Source organism: Miscanthus floridulus, chromosome 8, assembly GCF_019320115.1.
Source record: "Miscanthus floridulus cultivar M001 chromosome 8, ASM1932011v1, whole genome shotgun sequence".
Lineage (NCBI taxonomy): Eukaryota > Viridiplantae > Streptophyta > Magnoliopsida > Poales > Poaceae > Miscanthus > Miscanthus floridulus.
In genome coordinates, this window is record NC_089587.1 from 221098559 (window position 1) to 221120084 (window position 21526).

A 21526-nucleotide genomic window follows, 5' to 3' on the forward strand; every position below is an offset into this window, starting at 1 on the left:
TTGTCTTCGTCCCGGTCGCCGGTGCCCTTCTGCTTGGAGTCGTTGTCGGGGAGTCCGAGCCTAGCATAGTAACGTCGCAGCATGGAGCAATCCTCGAGGGCGTGCTTGACCGGGCCTTGGTGATAAGGGCATGGTTTCTTGAGCATGTCGTCGAAAGGTCTAGGGCCTCTAGGGCCTTGGGGATTCTTGCGTTCTACAGCCCCAACCAGATCAGCCTCTAGGACCTCCTACTTCCCTAGGCGCCCCTTTTTCTTTCTCTTGGGGAGGTGGGAGGCCGAGGCCTCGGGGGCCTCGTCCCTCCGCTTTCCCTTGCTATCGGGGAAGATGGCTCTGACAGCCTCCTCGCCCGAGGCGAAGTTGGTGGCGATGTCGAGGAGCGCAGCAGCAGTGCGCGGCACGTTCCGACCTAACTCCCAAACCAGGTCTCGGCAAGTGGTGCCGGAGAGGAAAGCCTGGATGATCTCCGAGTCGCCGACACTGGGCAACTCGGTGCACTGTTTGGAGAAGCATCGGATGAAGTCTCGGAGAGACTCATCCAGCTTCTGGCGGCAGCTTTTAAGGTCCCAGGAATTCCCAGGGCGCACGTATGTGCCTTGGAAGTTTCCAACGAAGATCCTAACCAAGTCGCGCCAGTCGTGGATTTGTGAGGGAGAAGGTGCTCGAGCTAGGCTCGCGCTGAGTCTGACAAGAGCAAGGGGAGGTTGCGGATGATGAGCAGGTCATCATCCGCGCCACCTAGCTAGCAGGCCAGGCGGTAATCGGCAAGCCAGAGTTCAGGGTTGGTCTCGTCGCTATATTTCATGAGATTGGCTGGTTGCTGAAACCAGGCCGAGAAAAGGGTAGCGCGGATGGCCCTGCTGAAGACCTGAGGGCCTAGTAGTTCAGGAGAAGGACTGCGGTCCTCCTCGCTATCATAGCAACCACCTCGGTGTGGGTGGTAGCCCCGAGCGGGCCCCTCGTTGTCGTGGCGCCGTCGCCTGCTGACCACCTCATGGTCTCCCTGCACCTCGCGTCGATTGCCGAGGCGGTCAAGAAGCACGGGGACCCTGTGGGCTATCGGCGCTCGAGCGGGCTCGGGATGAGCTGGGGCTTCCCTATCCTGCCGAGGCGGTGCCACGGGCAGGTTCGAGACGCCCCCGTGCCGTCGGGAGGTAGAACTCTCGGCTTGCTGAACCGCGGCGGTCTCTAGGAGATCTCGGAGCTCGCCGTGGACCCGCCGCCCCTCTGTGGTAGAAGGCTTGGGCATTGCACAGACTAGCATTGCCGCAGCCGCGATGTTTTGGCTAGCACGATTGAAGACTGGGGATTGCTCACTCCCTTCGTCATCATGGATGCGGTGATGCACATCGCGGGCCCTCCGTCGGGCTCCCCCGGCTTTGCCGTGACCTCGCTGTTCCTGTTCAAGAGTGTCTCGAAGCTGTTGTAGAAGAAGTTGGTCTTGTTTCACCTTGGCCTGGAGCTCACGGAGTTGTTCCAGGTCTGGGCGTTGAGGTCGCGCAATGGCGGGGACCTCATTTCGTGCGGCCGGTAGGACAATGCGTGGAGGTGTGGCGGCGCCTGTCCCTGGGCGAAGCGGGGAACGGCTACCTGCCCCCTTGTCCTCTTCGCCCGCCCTTGGCATCCCGAGCCCGACGTGAAAACATTCACGAGTGGGGTCGTATGTACCCTCGTCGTCGGAGTTGGAGTAGCCGAAGCAGTAATCGCTTGTGGCCAAGAACTGGCGCATAGCCCCAGGGTCGGGGAGTCCAGAGAAATCCACTTCGGGCCATGCCTCGTCCTCCTCTGAGGAGTCGGCGTGGGTGCTCAGGTCGAGAGCGAAGCGCTGGCAGCGTTCTGAGGGATCCTCGTGAGCGGTAGTGTAAGCATAGGCATGAGAGGCGGTGGCATTTCTCAACCCAAAGGGGTATGGGGATGGTGCCATCGCCCGACTCTGCTTCGCCGGGATCGACTCCTCGGGGAGCGGTGGAGCGGATCTTGACGACTGGGCATCACCGCGTGCCACCGGCGATTTTCCTTTGTCCAAGCTCAGGCTAGACAGGTCCCCAGCCAGGGACCCTGTGCCAACAGCTGGTTGTAGGATATCGGCGGGGAGCGGCGTGCCGTCCTGGATTCGCGTAGCGTCAGGGTGGTTTTGCTCACGTCGTGCTTGGCGAGCGCGGTGAGAGTGGCCGCCCGGGCATCGCCTGCGCCTGGGCTGCCGGTGCGTGACTTCATCGTCGGTTGGTGGGGCTCGAGGAGTGAGGAGTACCATGTCGTATTCATGCCCTAGGGACATGAACTCTATGCTCCCAAACCAAACCACCATGCCGAGACGCAATGGTCGTACAGGGTCTGCCATCCGGGACCTGTTGGGATGACGAAACTGACACGCAGAGGCCCCTACCTAGCGCGCCAACTGTCGGTGTTTCGGACCGGGGGGTCCTCAACCAACCAACTAGTGAATTTGAACTACGTGTTCCTGATTCCGGATGGTGATGCAAAGAGATACAAGGTTTATACTAGTTCGGGCAATCGATGCCCTACGTCCAGTTTGAGAGATCGATCTTGTATTCCTTACACCGAAGTGCTTGTAGTAGGGGGTTACAAGCTAGAGAGAGAGGGAGTTAGTCCCAGGTCTCGGCAAGGTGTCGTGTGGGCCGTCTGAGACGTTGCTCTCAGGCGGCTGGGATGTGTGCGTGTGTTACAATGTGTTCCTCCTTTTTTCCCTCTAAGTGGCCCAAGTCCTCTCCTTTTATAGTTGAAGGGAGGACAAGGACAGTACATGTGTTTAACTATGCAGCATCGTGCCAACAGGGGCGGCATGTCCAAGCCCTGTGGCCTGTTCCTGTGGCGGCGTGGTCGTCGGAGTGGTCCATCCTTGGAGCACTAGGGCGGCGTGCCAGTCCCATCCGATCCTGTGCGTTGTGAGAGCCCTGGGACTGCCCCAGAGTGGGTGCGGCGGTGGACATGCAAGCTGCTGTGGACGGACTGTGCGCGAGGCCGAGGCTTGGTCGGTGCCGAGGCTGCACCGCAGCGGGGGGTCTCGGCGGGCACAAACCCCGAGATAGCTGAGACCTTGGCGCACAGTACCGAGGCCCCGAGTGGGCGGCTGATCTGGTGCGCCGGCTTGGAGGCGGTGATAACCTGGGGCAAGTTGTCCATGTCGTGTTGTTTTCGAGGCGGGGATCGCGGGGCACAGTGCAGTGTGGGCGCTGATCATGGGCACAGCGTCAGAACGCAGTGGCCGGTAATCCCCGCCGTGCCCTGTCCCAGCCGGTATGGCACTGATGCGACCTCAGGTCCCGTCGGCCATTCTGTGGCGTCGAGCCCTCGTCCGGTGGAGATTGCGGGAGTGGTTGAAGTATTTAATGAGACACGACGTGCTGTCTGGAAGGTCGACCGAGGCAGGGGGGGCGATGGGCCACGGACGAACCGGCCTCGAGTGATACGGAGAATGAGGCCTCGCGCGAGATGGAGATTGGACTCCTTACCGAGGCCTTCCGCGAGGAGCCTCGCGTGAGGCAGAGATCATGTTCCCTGCCGAGGCCTCCTGTGGAGAGCCTCGCGCGAGGCAGAGATCGCGTCAGGACGCCGAGACCTCCTGCGCGAGGCTCGAGGAGAAGCGGAGGGCCTGGTGGGCTTGGACGTGGCGGGTGAGGGGCCCACGGCTTACCTTCTTGCTTTGTTTCTTGATGGGACTTAAGTGACCTCCTTGATGTTCGCTCGGGGTACCCCGTTCTACGGTACCCGACAGCTATGGAAGCAGGTTCTGAGGGCAACATGGTTTGGTCCGCTTGGCGCGGCACATAGTGCACTCAGGGAGTGATGTAGACTAGGCCCGATCTTCCAAAAGGTATGATAGCGTCGATTGGCGAAGACTCGACGTTCATGATCTAGGCTTCGAACCAAGACTGATTTGGACCCCCACAACCATTACACTACTGCTCCGTTGGTTATCAACCACGCGAACGTGATTGACCTCGTCGAGAAGGCTTTCCTGCAAGCGAATCGAGAACACAAGCAAGAACAAGATAAACGCAATCTGAAATTGCAAATAAATATGAGGCTTATGATAATGAGAAAGAGTTCAAGTCTTTATTCGAAAGGACTAATCGCCACAGGCGAACAAGATCAAGAACTGGGGTCCTGGTTCACAGCAAGCGGCCTTGGCGGCGACAGTTGCAGCAAAACGATGTCTGTTTCATGAGAAAATCAAGAACTAAACAAAATCTAAACCCTAAGGAGAGTGACGGCTGGTATTTATAGAGTCTTGGGCGTCATCCCCCTGGACACGCCCCCTAATGGACGCAAACACGATACACAGTCCAACGGACCAAAAGATAGTGTCGTAGCACCCTGGTAGATTCTGGACGCTGACTTGTGACCACGATTCCCTTTTATTCCAAACAACTTTTGACGTGAGACCACTTGGATTGGCTTCCTTATCAAATTAGCTTTCCATCCATATGTGGATCGTCGAAAACGGAGTCCGGGTGCATCCTGGGTGACTAGTTTAAGGCAGACTGGTCCTGAAGCCCGAGCCGAACTCGAACTTGATTTGGGTCTCCACCTTGGGGACTCGAACCGGATGAGCTTCGGGCCTCCTTCTCGGTTAGGACACCCTCTCTGATCTTCTTGGTCTCCATATGGTTCTCCAAGCATGGTCATATGTATGGAGGTCAAGTCCTCATCATCCTCCCTTTCTTGACAAAAAGCCGTCCTTGGCGTCGATTTTTTTTTAAGTCGATCCTGCGCAACTTGAGGACAATCAAGGTTTCTAAAATAATGAAAATAGACAATGTTGTGAGAAAGAATATGACCACATATCTAGGTTTGTATCATGTGTTGTCCTACAGACATGTAGTCTGCTCGATTGAAATACACACGATCTTTGTCAATACTATCCTGCAAAAGATTAGTACTAACAAGAAACATATGCTCCCTTTCTTTGGATTCCACTTGTGTTCGAAAAGCAAAACTAGAGGAATATGGCATAACAACAGTGTTGATTTTACTATCCTCTAGTTGATCATTACTTTGCACAACAAAAGGAGAATTCGGATTTGTACAAATATAAACTCGTTGTATCAAATATTGCCCTTGGTTGTTATATTTAACAAAAATATGATATGTATGTCTAGAGAACCATGGTAAATCAGTATATGCATAAAGTTTCTCCTCTAAAGAACTAAGATTACACGGAACATCAAATTCAATGTAACCCAAAGTATTTAAAGAAGACAACAATTTCGGCTCGTCAACTTCACTAGCATTATGAATAACAAGTCTATTTTTAGCACAAGTGCTCGATTTCAGCACAAATATAGCATGCTCATTCTTCAATGATTGCATGGGTATAACATAAATATCATCATGCAAGTCATCTTCGTCACAAAAAAACATCAAGCAAATCATCTTGTGACAAAGGTAAATTAAGCGAAGGCTCCACTAAAATTTGCTCTATCATAGCATGATTGGTGAAAAAATTCAGCACATCAAGAGAACTCTCACCTTCTGTGAGTTTAGCATCGTGGGCTTTACCTTTGCTCTCATGTTCAGTAGGAGTAATAGTTGATGGTTCTGAATTGTCACATGAGACTATGAGCATCTCATTTTCTGTCACGTCATTCTCACTCTTTTGTACATTATCCTACAAAAGGTTAGGCATAGCAGGAGGAATAACAAGAGATTGATCTAATTGATGCACCTCATCATTTGAATTAATTATAAGAGATGGATTAACAAAATTTTCTCTTATAAGATCTTTCATATTGTCGGTGTTTTTGGTTCGGCGGGTCCTCAACCGACTAGTGAAAGTGTACTGCGTGCCCCTAATCCCGGATGGTGATGCAAAGAGACACAAGGTTTATACTGGTTCAGGCAATAGGTGCCCTACGTCCAGTCTGAGAGAGCGATCTTGTATTCCTTGCACCGAGGTGCTTGTAGTAGGGGCTTACAAGCTGAGCGAGAGAGGGAGCTAGTCCTAGGTCTCTGCGTAGAGTGGCGTGGGTTGCTTGAGATGTTGATATCTTGTAGTGAGAGAGCGTGTGTATTACAGAGCGTTGTGTGTTGCTTGCACGTGTGTGTCTCCTGCCTAGAAGCGGCCCTGGTCACTCCCTTTTATAGTTGAAGGGAGGCACAGGGGTGATACATGGATTTGTTACATGGCGTTTTGTGAGCAGAGGCAGTATGTCTGAGCCCTGTAGCTCGTCACTATGGCGGCATGGTCTGTGGAGCGGCCTTGTCCTCGGTGCACTGGAGCGACGCGCCGGTCATGCCTGATCCTGTACGACGTGGGAGCTCCTGCGGCTTGACGCAGGGCATGGTGCGTACTGCGGACGATGTGCCAGTCCCAGAGTGCTAACAACATGGAGAGTCGAGGCCCAGTTGGTGCAGAGGCTGAACCATTATGGGGGGGGGCTCGGCGGGCATGAGTCCCGAGGCTACAGGAGCCCCAAAGCGGATAGCCGAGGCTCGGAGAGAGCAGTTGGTCTTATATGCTGATTTCGAGGCTACAAGGACCCGGACTTGACTTTCCACGCCGCGCTGTCCTTGGAGCAGGGGTTAGGCAGCACAGTGCAGCATGGGTGTCAGCCGTGGGCACAGTGCCGACCACAGCGGCTGACAACCCCTACCCTGTCCTGTCCCAGACGACATAGCATCTATGTGACTCCCATCTTGTCGGCCACTTCGCTATATCGTGCCATCGTTAGGCTGACGTCGCGGGAGTGGTTGGACGCGTTGGTTGGATGTGACGTCCTGTCAGAGAAGTCGGTCAAGGCGGCGGTGATGGGGTTGATGCCGAGCCGGCCTCGAGCGAGTCGGTAACTGAGTGCTCGTCCGAGGCCTCATGACGCGGGGCTTCGGGTGAATCAGAGAATTGGTACCTTGTCCGAGGCCTTGTGGCGTGGGGCCTCGGGCGAGGTAGAGAATTGGTACCTCATCCGAGGCGTTCTGGCATGGGGCCTTGGGCGAGGCGGAGAATCGGTACCTCATCCAAGGCCTTGTGGCGCGGGGCCTCGGGCGAGGTGGAGAATCGGTACCTCATCCGAGGCCTCGTGGTTTCATTCTAGGCCAAGCCCGCTTTGGGTGTGCCCGGATATTGTTCGAGGTGGGCTGGGTGGTCCAGCCGGGCCTCAGATAAGGTGGGGGTTCACTGGTGGTTGTCTTTTGGCTTCGATATTTACAAGATCTAAGCGATTTTTTCGGTTCTTGCTTAGGGGACCCCTTTTTATGGTACCCGACAGTAGCCCCCGAGCCTCGAGGAGAGTGTGAGCGCTCTCCCTAAGGTTTTGATGAGACTTGGCTCACGACAGCTCCTGGTGGGATGGTGTTTCGTACTCGAGGCTTCGGTGGGTGCGCGCGAGCACACCCACCGGGTGTAGCCCCCGAGGCCCTGGAGGAGTGGATTTATTCCTCTAGAGGCTTTTCTCATGTTGAGTGAGGGGTTTTATCGTGTTTACCGAGCTCCTGAGTGCGAGTTCGGTCGCTGGGCCTCAGCTTGGTTGCAGGAAGAGCCCCCGAGCCTCTGCTCGGAGCAAGAGGGCGATCAGGAGTTTCCCTGTCTTTTTTGTGCAGCCCTCGCGCATCCTTTTCGTTCGGAAGGAGAGGTGTTTATCGCGTTTGCCGAGCCCTCGAGTGAGAGTTTGGGTCGCTGGGCCTCGGCTTGGTTGCAGGAAGAGCCCCCGAGCCTCTGCTCAGAGCAAGAGGCCGATCAGGAGTTTCCCTGTCTTTTTTGAGCGGCCCTCGCGCATCCTTTTTGTTCGGAAGGAGGGGTGTTTATCGTGTTTGCCGAGCCCCCGAGTGTGAGTTCGGGTCACTGGGCCTCGGCTTGGTTGCAGGAAGAGCCCCCGAGCCTCTACTCAGAGCAAGAGGGCGATTAGGAGTTTCCCTATCTTTTTTGTGCGGCCCTCGCGCATCCTTTTCGTTTAGAAGGAGGGGTGGAGTATGCTAGGCTACCCTAGGTGGGCGAGCAGTGACACCTCCGGTGAGCTATTACCGAGTTAGTCCGAGTGGAGGCCCATGCCCCATTCGATAGGGGTCGACTAGCGGTCCAGAGACACACTCCAAAAGTACCAGAGGGCTTCTCTAGTGGGTCCTAGGGCCATTCGATTGGCCCCGGGGGCTCGGTGCCTCCCTACGGTGGGATCCGATTCAGAGACCTCCTTGCTGGTCTCGGACACGACTTAGGGCATCCCAAGCAATTGCTTGCTTGGGCCTCAGCCATGTACGGGCTCACCCATAGTCATCCCTGACTCTGTTTGTCCTAGGGCAGCTATCGAGACCCTTGGGGGCCCAGCCTTCAAACCCCTGGACCGTAACGGGCTCGGTGCCTAGTTCCTTAGTCTGAAAGGAATCGGGTGGGGATATTCCCTTCCCAACGGCTGACGATGGCGAGTGCGCCTTTTGAGGCGGTTCCTCGGGGAGACGGAACGATGCCTACCATTGCTATGGTCAAATGCGACGCGACGTCTACGAATGGGACATTACTGTGTGCGTGCGGTTAATAAGAAGAAGGTGGACGCGTGGGTGGTTTGGTCAGATCCGGATTAACTGCGCTAGATCTGAGGAAAACTTCCTCGATTTCATTGCCTGTTCATTTCGCCCTCTTCCCTCCCTCATAAATACGTGACGAGTTGTGCCTCGCCCCTCCTTACCTTTTCCGCCTGCGTTCGCCCTTTCTGCCCTCGACTGGTTGCTAAGAACAGAGGAAGAGAGCGCCGGGGAGAAGAAGGGAGAAGGGGGAGGAAAGGAGAGAGAGAGAGGGGGATAGCGAGAGCACGCCTTACCGCCGTAGCCACATTCTCCACCACACCCATGGCCGGCGGTGCTGTTGTCCTCTAGGTGGAGCCTTGGGGTTCGTCCGACGTGTCTGCGGCGACGCTGCAGTCGCTCATCGATGATGGTCTCCTCCGCCCGATCACCGACCCCAATAGACCAGAGTGGATTGCTCCGGGGAATGAGCTAGAGCCGAGGCCACGCGATGGCTACATCGTGAGCTTCATGGCCTTCCATGAGCGTGGCCTCGGCTTGCCGGCGGACCGGTTCATGCGGGCGCTACCGCATTATTACGGCGTGGAGCTCCACAACTTCAACCCCAACTCCGTCGCGCAAGCGGCCATCTTCGTCGCCACCTGTGAGGGGTACCTGGGCATCGCCCCCCACTAGAAGCTGTGGCTCCACTTCTTTTGGGCGGGGCTCAACACCAAGCCGGCGGGCACGATGGGCACGCGGAAGGCGTTGAGGGCCGGCGGCTGCACTCTCCAAGTGCGCCAAGATAGGCAGCCCTTCTACATCCTGGCCCAGCTCATGTCGTCCAACCACCGCTGTTACAATAGCTGGTTCTACCTCCACAATGATGACGGCGGGCTTTGCTCCTATACCGGGCGGGTTGTGGAGAGCTAGCCGGAGAGGTGGAGGTACGGTGTCCCGTTGGCTGATCAACCCAAGCTGCAGCCACTCCTGAAGGCACTAGAGAGGCTACGTAGCCACGGCCTTACGATGACCGTGGTTGTGGCGGCCTTCCACCACTGGAGGGTGCTGCCACTGATGGCTCGGCGGCAACGCCTGTTTGAGATGACACCGGGTGAGCCGATCGACGGCATCCGGTTGTCCACCGCCGCCCTTTCCGATGAGGAGATTTTGCGTCGAGTGAGAGAGACAGTGGAGGGGCGGCAGAGGAGCAGCGATCTGACCCCGTTCCCGATGCGCCCATCATGGGGGTACATCTCTCTGGTGAGTCCCGCATCACTATAGCCCCCGAGGCCTCCTTGCTCCTTATGTTTTCAATTTGTTCCCTTATTTGTGTTTGTTGTTCCTGTAGGGGATGAGGGGTGTACGAGCCTCCCCGCCGCCCGTTCCCGAGGACGTAGAGCGGCGAGCGGAGAATAGGGTGCACGCTGAGGCGTACAAGGAGCGGAAGGACGCCGAGGAGGCAAGGTAGAAGAGGAAGAGCCTCGAGCGTGACGAGCTGGAGAAATGTCGCTGGCAACAGAGGCACGATGGTCTCCCGGAGGAGCCGTCTCCGTCATCGTCGTCGATGGATTCTTCGAGCGATGACGACGAGAGCGAGGCAGGGCGAGGTCCCCTAGACCATCTCCCTGACGTTAGAGAGACGGTGCCCAGGGTGTCGGTGAGCGACCTGGCATCTCTAGGAGGAGGAGGAGATGGTGCCTCGGGGCTGGCGATCGCCCGCCCCGGGGCCGAGGCTGACATGCCCGAGACACGAGCGTCGGGGAAGCGCGCCGTCAGCCCGATGGGCTCGACGGTGGAGGTGGAGTGGGCAACGGCGGGGGCGACCCAACTGACTCCGCAGAGGGCCGAGGAGGCGTTGGAGCCCGGCGAGGGCCGGCCGATACCGGCGGACACGGGGGCCATGCTGCCGCCGCCACCACCGCCATTGCTGAGGACGAGGGACGCGGTGCGGAAGCTATTGTGTCCCCATTCGAGGTAAGTGTTTTGTCAGTGGAGTTTACAGCATCTCCTACTCGTTCTTTGGTCGTATACTGACCTCGTGAGTGTTTTGTCTTCAGCCGGAAGTGTTAGGCGGAAGCGCCCGCCCTGGCGCCACGTAAGGCACTCAAGGTGAGCACCAGCTCCACTGCCCGATGGGTGGTGGATGCGTAGGTCGCCATTTAGTGTGGCGTGGCATTGGCCAGGGCTGACCCAAAGGAGCCGGTCGCCCAAGGAGAGGCTACCGAGGCGGCCACAGAGTAGGTGGGGGAGGAGGCGCCTATGCCCCACGAGGCTGGGTCCCACGAGTCAGATGAAGCCAAGGCGCCTTTAGTCGCTAAGGCCACCGAGGGCGAGGCCGAGGCCCCTAGGACCTCCGAGGCTGAGGTGGCGGAGGCCGAGGCTTCTAGGGCTTCCGAAGCCGAGGTGGCGGACGCCAGGGCTCCCAGGACCACCGAGGCTGAGGTGGTGGAGGCTAGAGCTCCTGGGACCACCAAGGCCAAGGCGGCAGAGGCCGGCTTGGGCGCGGTGAAGCCAGCGGCCTAGGATACGGAGACAGAGGTGGGGCAAGCTTCAGTACTGCCCCCAGTCCAAGACCCGCCATCATCGCAGGAGAGCGCCCGAGAGGTGGAGGTTCATTCAATCTCCTCCGACGATACTTCTCGGGGGAAGAAGGTGGTGGACGCTGAGGCGGCCAACACCGCGGAGCAGCTAGCTCTGGCTTCTGGCGAGGGGAGCTTGGCCCTCATCTGGGTACAACCCGAGCCCTATGGGTGGGATAGCCCACGTGTCTTGTGGTGGAGCCGGGATGACCCTAAGGGGGAACCTCTGTTCGCCCTCGAGGATGTGGACGAGGGGAGGCGCTGGGGCTCCTTCGAGCAATTCCACCGGCTAGCGGAGCGGTCGCTGCGGACAGCGCTGTCCGTCGTGGCTGATGACTTGCCCGGCGTTGCCTAGGTACGCGCCTTCTTTTTTTGTGCTGTGTCGTCTTTTTCTTGAGTTTTCTCGCAGTGCTTGACATTTGTTCTGCCTATCTAGGAGCTCGAGGCTCGGTCCCTCAAGAAGTCGATGTTCCTCTGGCGGGAGAGGGATGTCTAGGACAAGCTCCGGCAGTAGAAGGACCTGCTCACCAATGCTAATGAGCTTCTGTCGGCGTGGAGCATGGAGGTGGAGGACCTCTGCCTTCGCTGTGCTAACATGAAGGCCGAGGCGGTCATGGCTCGGGAGCAGGCCACCCCTTTGGTGGCACGGATCAAGGAGCTGGAGGAGGAGCTAACCCGGGTGGTCGGTGAGCGGGACACCTTCAGGTCTCGGGCCAAACAAGAGGCGGCCTCTGCCAAGGCCGTCGTAGAGCAGCTGGAGGCGGAGCAGGGCGCGCACCTACTGACGAAAGGTGCCTTGGCGGAGGCTGTCAAGGTGGTCGAGGCCTCCTGGGTCGAGGCCTTAGCCTAGAAGGAAAAGGCCGAGGGTGAGTCCTGATGAGCCACGGCCCTTGTTTTATTTGTTTTTCTTGTGTTCGACCCCTAACTCCCCGATGTGACGCAGAGCTAGAGAGGGAGGCTTCCAGGGTGGCCGAGGCCTCTCGGGTCGAGGTCCAAAACTAGAGGGAGAAAACCAAGGGTGAGTCTCATAGGCTTGCGCCCCTGTTTGGCTTGTTCTCTTTCGTGCTTAACCCCATCCCCGCTTTTTATGGTACCCGACACGTATCATTCCAAGTTTGAGGTTTATCAGAAGGATCTAAAGACTCCCACCAAGATAAAGCAGAATGTCGCAAAACACTAGATGCATTTTTTACCTTCCTCCTTGGACACATAAAGCGAGTAGCAAATATGTTATCTATGGTAATTTTCCAATCCATGTACTCATCAGCACCTATACCATCATAAGTCGGTAGATATGAACAACCTGTCATTGTTAGAATCAAACAAGAAAACACACAAATATGTATTTTCCTATGAACTACTATAGAACATGGTCAAGGAGTAAAGTCACACACTCTCAAGCGTCTTACCACGGTCTTACAAGTATTCTTACCAAAGAAAGTGGAGCTTGGACAGGCACAATATAGTAGCAAGGAATAGCAAAATTTGCAACTGAATGGCAAAGCTGAATAAGTATCCCAAGTACTTGTCTTAGTTGCTGGCCTACTCACGTTCCAAGTACCAGATGTATCAAGTGATGTGAACAGCAAGAATGTGATTAGAAACAAGGTAGAAATCAGCACATGAAAACACAACTCAAATGGCGCTCTCTATGTGCTCCTCTAGATATTGTTCCTCTTTTGCCCCTCTCTATTTTCTATTTTTTGGGCTATCATTGTTTTTTTGATAAATTTTGACTTTTTCTTTTTCTTTTTCTTTTATATTTTTTCTTCACTTAGGAGCACAAAAGAAGTAACCACAAAAAATATGAGCTTAAACAAGTGAAAGACGTGGCCTGTGGAATTTTTAGAAGACATGCTCGAAATCGACAAAAACCTTGTGACCACGAAAAGAGGATCTTGTGACCACTTTTTGACCAAAATAAAAATCTCCAACCCCAGCAAAGCAGGGATGGACAGATCCGAAATTTTTTCTGATCGATTTTGATATATGGAACGTCGAAATCCGAGTTCGTATGCAAAAACTAGACTAGTTTTACGAACACACTCCGAATTAGAGGACAAAACGGGAACAATGCGCGCAAAATTGGTCATGGTAGCAATGATTTGATGGAAACAGTGAAGACAAGTATAGGAAATTAGATGGCGTGGACTAGGGTTTGATGGATGCAAAGGAAACTCAACAAGACTTGGAGATGTTCACGGATTATGATGAAAAACAAAGGGGAAAACACAAACTGGACTAAAAACGATCTAAAACCAGCAACCAGAACTTGACCTAGGGCACAAACTCAACAACGCGAAACAGAGACGAAATTGTACGGCACAATGAGGCTATAGGATAGGAAATATGTGACGATGTATATTTTTGGCTTTTTGTGGAATATAGGTAATGCAAAAACAGAAACAATCTAAAAGGGAAAACAAAGTTATACCTAACGGGCAACAAGGTCTTTGATACAACTTAATGTAGACTAGGCCCGATCTTTTGAAAGGTATGATAGCATCGATTGACGGAGACTCGACATTCACGATCTAGGCTTCGAACCAAGACTAATTCGGACCCCCGCAACCATTACACCACTGCTCCGTTGGTTATCAACCACGCGAACGTGATTGACCTCGTCGAGAAGGCTTTCCTGTAAGCGAATCGAGAATGCAAGCAAGAACGAGATAAATGCAATCTAAAATTGTAAATAAATATGAGGCTTATGATAATGAGAAAGAGTTCAAGTCTTTATTCGAAAGGACTAATCGCCACAGGCGAACAAGATCAAGAACTAGGGCCCTGGTTCACAGCAAGCGGCCTTGGCGGCGACAGTTGCAACAAAACGACATCTGTTTCACGAGAAAATCAAGAACTAAATAAAACCCAAACCCTAAGGAGAGCGACGGCTGGTATTTATAGAGTCTTGAGTGTCACCCCCCTGGACGTGCCCCCTAATGGGCCCAAACACGATACACAGTCCAACGGACCAAAAGACAGTGTCGCAGCACCCTGACAGATTCTGGACACTGACTTGTGACCACGATTCCCTTTGATTCCAAATAGATTTTGACGTGAGACCACTTAGATTGGCTTCCTTATCAAATTAGCTTTCCATCCATATGTGGATCGTCAAAAACGGAGTCCGAATGCGTCCTAGGTGACCAGTTTAAGGCAGACTGGTCCTGAAGCCCGAGCCGAACTCGAACTTGATTTGGGTCTCCACCTTGGGGACTCAAACCGGATGAGCTTCGGGCCTCCTTCTTGGTTAGGACACCCTCGCTAATCTCCTTTGTCTCCATATGGTTCTCCAAGCATGGTCATATGTATGGAGGTCATGTCCTCATCAGGGAGCCCGCTTCCTTGGATGCACATGTTTCCAAGTGAGAGCTGACAGTTCGCTGAGACGTGACGGACAGTTTGTCCATCACATGAGACTGGGCCCTAGTTCTGGGTTGTGCCTTGTGAGGCATGGTGTCGGGTTGCCACCTAATCACCAACGGCGACGCTGCACGGCGGTGGGTGATTTCGTTGCTCGTGTATGCCCTGACACGCTGCGTTCTGCTGGTGGCGGAGACGTCGATCGAGGCGTGCTTCCATCGCCATACCTAGGCTTCCCGCATGGTTGGCCTAGATAGGGTAGAAGCTGTTGATGGGCGTTAACCCATTGGTGTGGATAGTTTCATGGTTTCCCAAAAAGATGTGACCGGTCGAGGCCATTCTGTCGGTGTTTTTGGACCACCGACGAGTAAATTTGTATTTGCGCGTCTGACTCAGATGGTGTGCTCAGAGGACACAAGGGTTTATACTAGTTCAAGTGGAATGTCCCTATGTCTAGTTCGCTGCTGCTCATGTTACTGGCACTTGGTTTGCAGTAGAGGTTACAAACAGGCGAGAGAGGGAGAGGATCTTAAGTCTATAGTGGAAGGAGTGAATGGGTGCTGAGAGCTCGCTTGCCGCTTAGCCGTGTGCTCGTGTCGTGCTCTTGTGTCAAGATCTCCCTTTCATGGGGCGCCCTGCTTCCCCTTTTATATGCGAAGGGAAAATACAGGTTACAGAGGTGGAAAAGGAGAATAACGAGAGAGAAGAATGCTTCTAGGGTTGTCGGGTCCTTCTTCTCCTTCATGCGGGTCCCACCAATCCTGTAGATGTCAACATGGATGGCTCCATGTCGTGGCCCTAATCATCACTGGCGCCATGCGCAGGCGTCATCTACCGGTCATGGCGTTCCACTCCATTCTGGCGGACGTCGTGGTGAGCTGACGTGCCTGTCAGCGTCCGTATGAGGATTAGGCAGAACAACACCGACATGCCCGACACTGTTCTTGATGTGAATCCCCAGGTATGGCCTGTCATGGCCACGGGTTATATCGTGGCGTGCTAGCCTCTTCCCTAGCATCAGAGTTTTGACCTAGGCCCATACGCTTGGATCTAGAGTGGTTGGTGGCGGTATAGGTCCCCGTCGGACGAGACAGAACCCGTGTCCTCAAGGTCAGGCGAGACGGAACCCGCGACCTTGGGCGAGATGGAAACAACATCCTTGGGGGCGGGCGAGATGGAGCCCGCACCCAAGGGGTCAGGTGAGACAGAACCCGTGGCCTCGAGGTCTGGCAAGACAGAGCCCGCGGCCTCGAGGTCGGGCGAGACAAAGCCCGCGGCTTTGGGTGAGACAGAACCCACGTCCTTGGGTCAGACAAAACAGAGCCCGCACCTATAGGGTCGGGTGAGACGGAGCTTGCGGCCTTGGGGTCAGGTGAGATGGAGCCTGCGGCCTTAGGGTCGGGCGAGACCTTTTAATACATCTTGAGTCATCTGGGGAAGTCAGCATGGGTGCTAAATTCCTTGCTTTGGGTATCCCTAATATCGATACCCGACACATTCCCTGGGTGAACTCGCCATGAGCCATGGGCCTTTGGCTTCCTGCATGGAAGATTTGGCCGTGGCTGGTGGCAAGAGAGGGTACTGGAACCCTATGTAGGTAAACTCTGGGATGCTGCCACTGAGGGCAGTTTTAGAGTGTGTCTGTCGTAGACTGCGGGGTCTAGATCTCTGGGGTGGAGGTCCGGGCCTTGGCTAAAGGCGGACGCGGGAGCTAGCCCTTCGACGCCGATGAACTCGTAGCTTTCGTGATGGATGTAGCTATCATGGGCCATCCCACGAGCGAGTCCACCATTGGTGCAAGGAGCCATCGCTTCCTTCTCAACAAACGAGAGTGCACGACTGTCCCCTACCTAGTGCACCAACTGTCGATGTTTTGTATACCGGACTAGTAAATTTATATAATTGTTACGCTGCTCTGGAAAGACGATGGTAGCATCCAAAAGATACGAGGATTTATACTGGTTTAGGCCGGAGCCCTACGTCCAGTCTCAAAGATGATCGAGTACATGTTACTCGCTTGAATGCTCTGAAGTTCTTACAATGGGGGTGCAAGAATGGTGGAAGAGGTAGGAGGGCTAGAGCTAGAGCTAAGAGATGAACTGCCTGAAGGGAAGCTTCGGGAGTCTGGTGGTGTGAAGAATGAGAGAATGAGTTGGGATGGTGCCCTGGCTGCCCTTATATACAGTTCGGGGCTAGGGCAAGTACAAAGAAGAAGGTTCTCCTGACCGAAGGGTCGTGAGCCTGAGGGAGGCGCCTAACTAACTTGGCTTGCAAGCTATGCTGTCTTGTGGTGCATGTCCGGGCGTGGTTGTCGTCATGGTCTTGTGCCGACGTTGCGGTAAGGTGTGACGTGGTGCTACTGTGCCGGCCGTGGCAGAAATGTAGGCACGGTGATGGTTTGCCAGCCGTCCTGCGTGCCGTGGTCTCCGCCGTGGCCTTCGTCATGGCCTCCTGGCCTCCTGGTGGCATCGTACAAGAGTTGGTAACCGCCCCTAGGTCGTCGGTCGTCTGGTTGGCTTGTGGAGCTGGTGGCCACAATCCTGAGCTTCGGGGTCGCGGCTCCCGTTGGTTCAGGTGGCCTCTAAGTCAAGGCCACCGTCATGGATCCCATCCCGTAGTGGGTAGAATCGTACACGCGTCTTGTCGGGTCGTATCTGGACAGTGGACACCGTATTGGCCGTCACTGCTAGGCGGTGTTGTCTTGTCCGAGCTGCGTGGTGCAGGGATGGCGTCTGACCGGACCGAGGTGACCGCTGTCTCCTCGGTCCTTGCGGGGTCAGTGCGGCGTGTCTGTTCTTGTCAGAGCAGGCGCACTTGGCTGCGCTCGACCTCTCCCCGTTCCTCCCAGGGTCGTGACGGTGGAGAGGTCGTGTGTCTCTTGTGCGTCGTGCGGCTACAACAGAAGGGAGGGGGTCATGGCTGACCCTGGCCTCGGCGTCCAGCCTGGTTCACTTGCTCGACTGGGCCTCGGTCGTTCGGGCCTTCGCTAGCTGATATATCGTGGACCGCTTGGCCTGTTAACTAACCGATGCTTTGAGATATCCTGGGGTTATAACCTCGATAAAAAGAGACAGAGAAAAAGGATGGGATCACAAATGATGTCAGCTAGGTCTTAAAAATATATTTGCAAAACTGGAAAGTTACACAGGAGCTCTGCATATATACCAAGTTCTGAAGTTTATTCAGAAATCTTCGTTCTATAAAGACCTAATAATGGGTGGACTGACCCAGAAGGCCCACCTGTATCTGTCAGCTTTGGCGGCATGGGATGGACCTCAAAACTAGGCCTAATTGCAGCCCACAAATTTGCATCACGCAGCCAGGGTAGTTCTTGCGACAACTCTGAGGACAAGGAAAAATTACACGCTGCATAAAGTGACGGTAAAACCGCATTTTTATTCTGACCGTGGCACTGATCGCCTGTGACCAACTCTGACCTGAGCTAGTTAGCCGCCTAGTACGGCCTCTCGCCGACGACGTTGCCGGGCGGGTAGTAGTTGCAGGTGATGAACACCCCGCCGCCGTCGCACGCCACGCGGGCGCACCCGACAGCGGTGGTGCGTCGCCACACGATCTGTGTGTAGTGCCCGCACTCCCGTCCCGGCGCGCACGCGTTGTCGGCGTACGAGTAGTCGGCGCCCTCGGCGGCCCAGTCGGCGACGGCGTCCCGGGGCCGCCACGCGCCGCCGGGCCCGCCCCAGAAGACGTTCTCGCCGAGCGCGAACTGGCCGTCGGGGAAGGAGTGGCGCAGCGCGCAGTCCCCGCGGCGCTGCGCCGCCCACCAGCGCGCGTACGAAGCCAGGCGCGGGGACCACGCCAGCGGCGGCTCCAGTGACGCCAGCCGCACCAGGTTGTGGTAGTAGAGGAACTCCAGCGCATCCGCCCACGCTTCGCAGCCCGGGCACAGCGCCGCCGAGGCGCCGTACGCCGTCGCGTTGCGCGCGTACGGAGGCGGGTGGCCGTGCAGCAGGCGGCGCGGAGCGGCCGCGGGCGCCACGCAGAGGAGGGAGAAGCAGAGGAGCAGGGGCGCCAGTGGCTTCTTCATGGTGGTTCACTGGTTCTTGGTCGCTCGCTAGCTGCGTGGTGGCCGTGGGATTTAAGACAGCGCGCGTGGCCAATGGCGACGCCGGGATCAGTCGTTGGCTTGTCCATGCCACCCGTGAGTCGGCGAGTGGCAGTTTGTCGTCTTGGGTTCACAAAAGACGAGCAGGTTGCTACTGCAGCAGACGAACCCAGCTGAGCATCTACTAGGTGTAGCAGGCCGATGGACTCGTGACCTCGGATGGATGCTGGTTCCAGATGCTTCCGTGTGGTCACGAGCCTGCATCTAAGCGCATGTTTTGTTGAAAGTTGGAATTTGGGGCTATTGTAGCACTTTCGTTTTTATTTGGCAATTAGTGTTCAATCATGGACTAATTAGGCTCAAAATATTCGTCTCGCAATTTCTCACCAAACTGTGCAATTAGTTTTTTTTTCGTCTACATTTAATGCTCCATACACGGACCACAAACATTCGATGTGATAAGTACTGTAGCACTTTTTGAGAATTTAGGGCCGAACTAAACGAGGGCTAAAGGCCCGGCAGCCCGGCACCGCCCTTGCTCCAGCCCCATGCACGCGGCTCCGGCGCTCATGTGGCGGCTGCAGCCAACTGCTGCCACGCACAGAGAGGCGGTCGTTGGCCTGAGGCCCACGCGTGTCCCCAACCCCAAACGTTTCAGCCGCTCCTGGTGGTTTCCTGCGGCGACGCGGCGGCGTAGTAGGTACGTGGCACGTATCAAGGCGCACATGCCAACCTACCCAGGTAGCCACGACGAGCGTCGCGAGCGGATTGTTGCGAACCAAACGTAACTCAGGGTGCTTGAGACTTCTTCACGAATTTTACTCCACATACTCTACCATCGAACACCCTCGTGAAAAACATGAAGTTTATAGAGCACCTTTTTTTTTTTTAAGCAGAGTTGTAAGGTGTTGAACCTGTTGACTAAAAGACATGAAGCAGAGCTGAAAAACATACAGTGAAGTAGTCTTAAACACCGCCTCTATCTCCGAATCCTCGTCTCCTCGCAACTTGACGAGAGTACTTGTATTTTTTAGAGATCTTTTTTAGTTACTATTCGTGTCGAGGTCGGAGCCTGTGTTAGAGTATTTGTATTTTTTATAAAAAAAGCGTACTTGTATTTTTTTTAAAAATTACTTTAAGATTTAAATCTTAAAATCTTATGGTTTAGTATTTCAGAGTTACTCATTTGGTAAGGTGAGTGTTGATGTATGTAAGGTGCGTCTGTGTTTTTTACGGTGGTTTGCATAAAATCCGCTGGATTCTTCTCCAATTTCAGCTATATCTCTTTCTATTTTTTGCACACGGTGAACTCGTTAACCGTGTTAGCGACATAACTTTCTTTTAGCAACACCACTCTCCTTTATTTAACTAGAAGAGTTGTAAGAGTTACATACACCATTCGATTGACTCAAAAACCAAACATGCCGACCTATGTCAGCACGGATAGCACTACGAGTAATGTTATGAGCATCGATATTGGACTTCCTCTTCTCATGCACAAATTCAATGCTTCTTAAGGTTGCCTTCCTCGCACCGATCTCCTGAACGATTTGCCCATATACTCCAAGGCTGCCTTGGACGAACCAGTATCCTAAGGGTTTCTCACAAGGCCGACCCACGGTCTGCTTGAAGACACGGAATAAGGTGGCGTGATCTTCAAGCTATTAAGGACTGATCTAGTCAGACTTTAGGAAAATTAGTCTCCTAGAATTCTTTAATTGTATCCGACTAGCACTAGAAGAATACGCCATGCCCTTTGGACTATATAAAGAGAGGCAGGCGCGCACTGATTGTATCCAATCAATCATACACAACCCCAACGCAAAGGCACCATGTCTAACTAGACTAGGGTATTACACTATTCTAGCGGTCTGAACCAGTATAAATAGTTGTCTTCGCATTTACCGCTGAGTTATGCATACGCCGAAGCTCCCCAAACTCTGTCCCAATGACCCCGTGACTTGATGTTGGTTGTTAAACACCAACAGCCTTATAGAATATTCTTCATGACATTTAGGCAATCTCTCGCCGCTCAGAAGCTCTTCGCTTGTAAGTCCGAGGCGAGGGTGATACCTTCTCGGCAGGCAATGGATTCCATCACCTCTAGATCAGTTATTCCTCGTAGAACTAGAGCTGAAGCTTCCATGAACCGACCAGCCTCATCCCTGGCTCGCCGCTGCCAAAAGCCTTCAATTCATTCTTGGACAACGTTGCGTCCACATTAATCTTGACAAATGACAACCCAAGCCGGGGTTTGCAGGGATACGCGAGCAGTTTGGCTTTTCCTCGTCCAACTCTGACATAAACCTGCCCACAAAGCAATGCGTGGATAAAAGGGCTGCCATATACGTTTTCATGAATTGCCTTCCGTCGCATGTAACATATTATCCACAGGGTCACCACCACGGCACCACCCTTGCAATGTACTCCTTTGGTAGCACATCAAACATTGTAGCTAGTCAAGTCATAGCATCGGTCTCCAATTCTCCATTATCTCCAAGGAAAGCGTCTAATCAGGCCAAGTGTTGGGCCCCATAGATAAAAAAAAAACCTGTAGGCCCACGCTCTTCTTACTGGGCCGTGTGATTGGGAGTGGGGGCTGTTTAAGTGAAAGCCCAAGATTGTCTGAGATATCCTTTTTTTTTATATGTACGGAGACTTTTTTTTTTGGCAACAACAACACATAAGCGTGTTTGGCTGGTAGACTGCACAGTGGACTTCGGATGGTTTCGGATGATTCAATAGTGTTCTGTGAGAGAGAATAAGCTGAAATAAGCTGAAACAAGCCATAACATGACCAGCCGAACACCATTATATAATAAAAGCAGTCAGTTTACAAAGAGGTCCTCCATGGAAGACCAAATTACAACAAAGTCCTGCAACTGGATAAGAAGGCAGCAACGTCGGTGGCGTTGAGGAGGATGGATCCGCCGGCGAGGGGCCGCAGGGGCGTCGAAGACGCTTGCACCTGGATGGACTGACCGCGCATAGCGTCGGTTAAGGGTGGGTTTGTAGAGCCGTCAAAGGAGATTCACGTCGGCAACCGAAGGATGTTGTTGAAGCC

At 54.3% G+C, this 21526-nt stretch overlaps 1 pseudogene; it reads right to left on the reverse strand.

Moving 5' to 3' along the window:
• Positions 1-17775: 17775 nt before the first annotated feature.
• Positions 17776-18498, reverse strand: LOC136475051 (pathogenesis-related protein PRB1-3-like; annotated as a pseudogene).
• Between the last annotated feature and the right edge of the window lie 3028 nt (positions 18499-21526).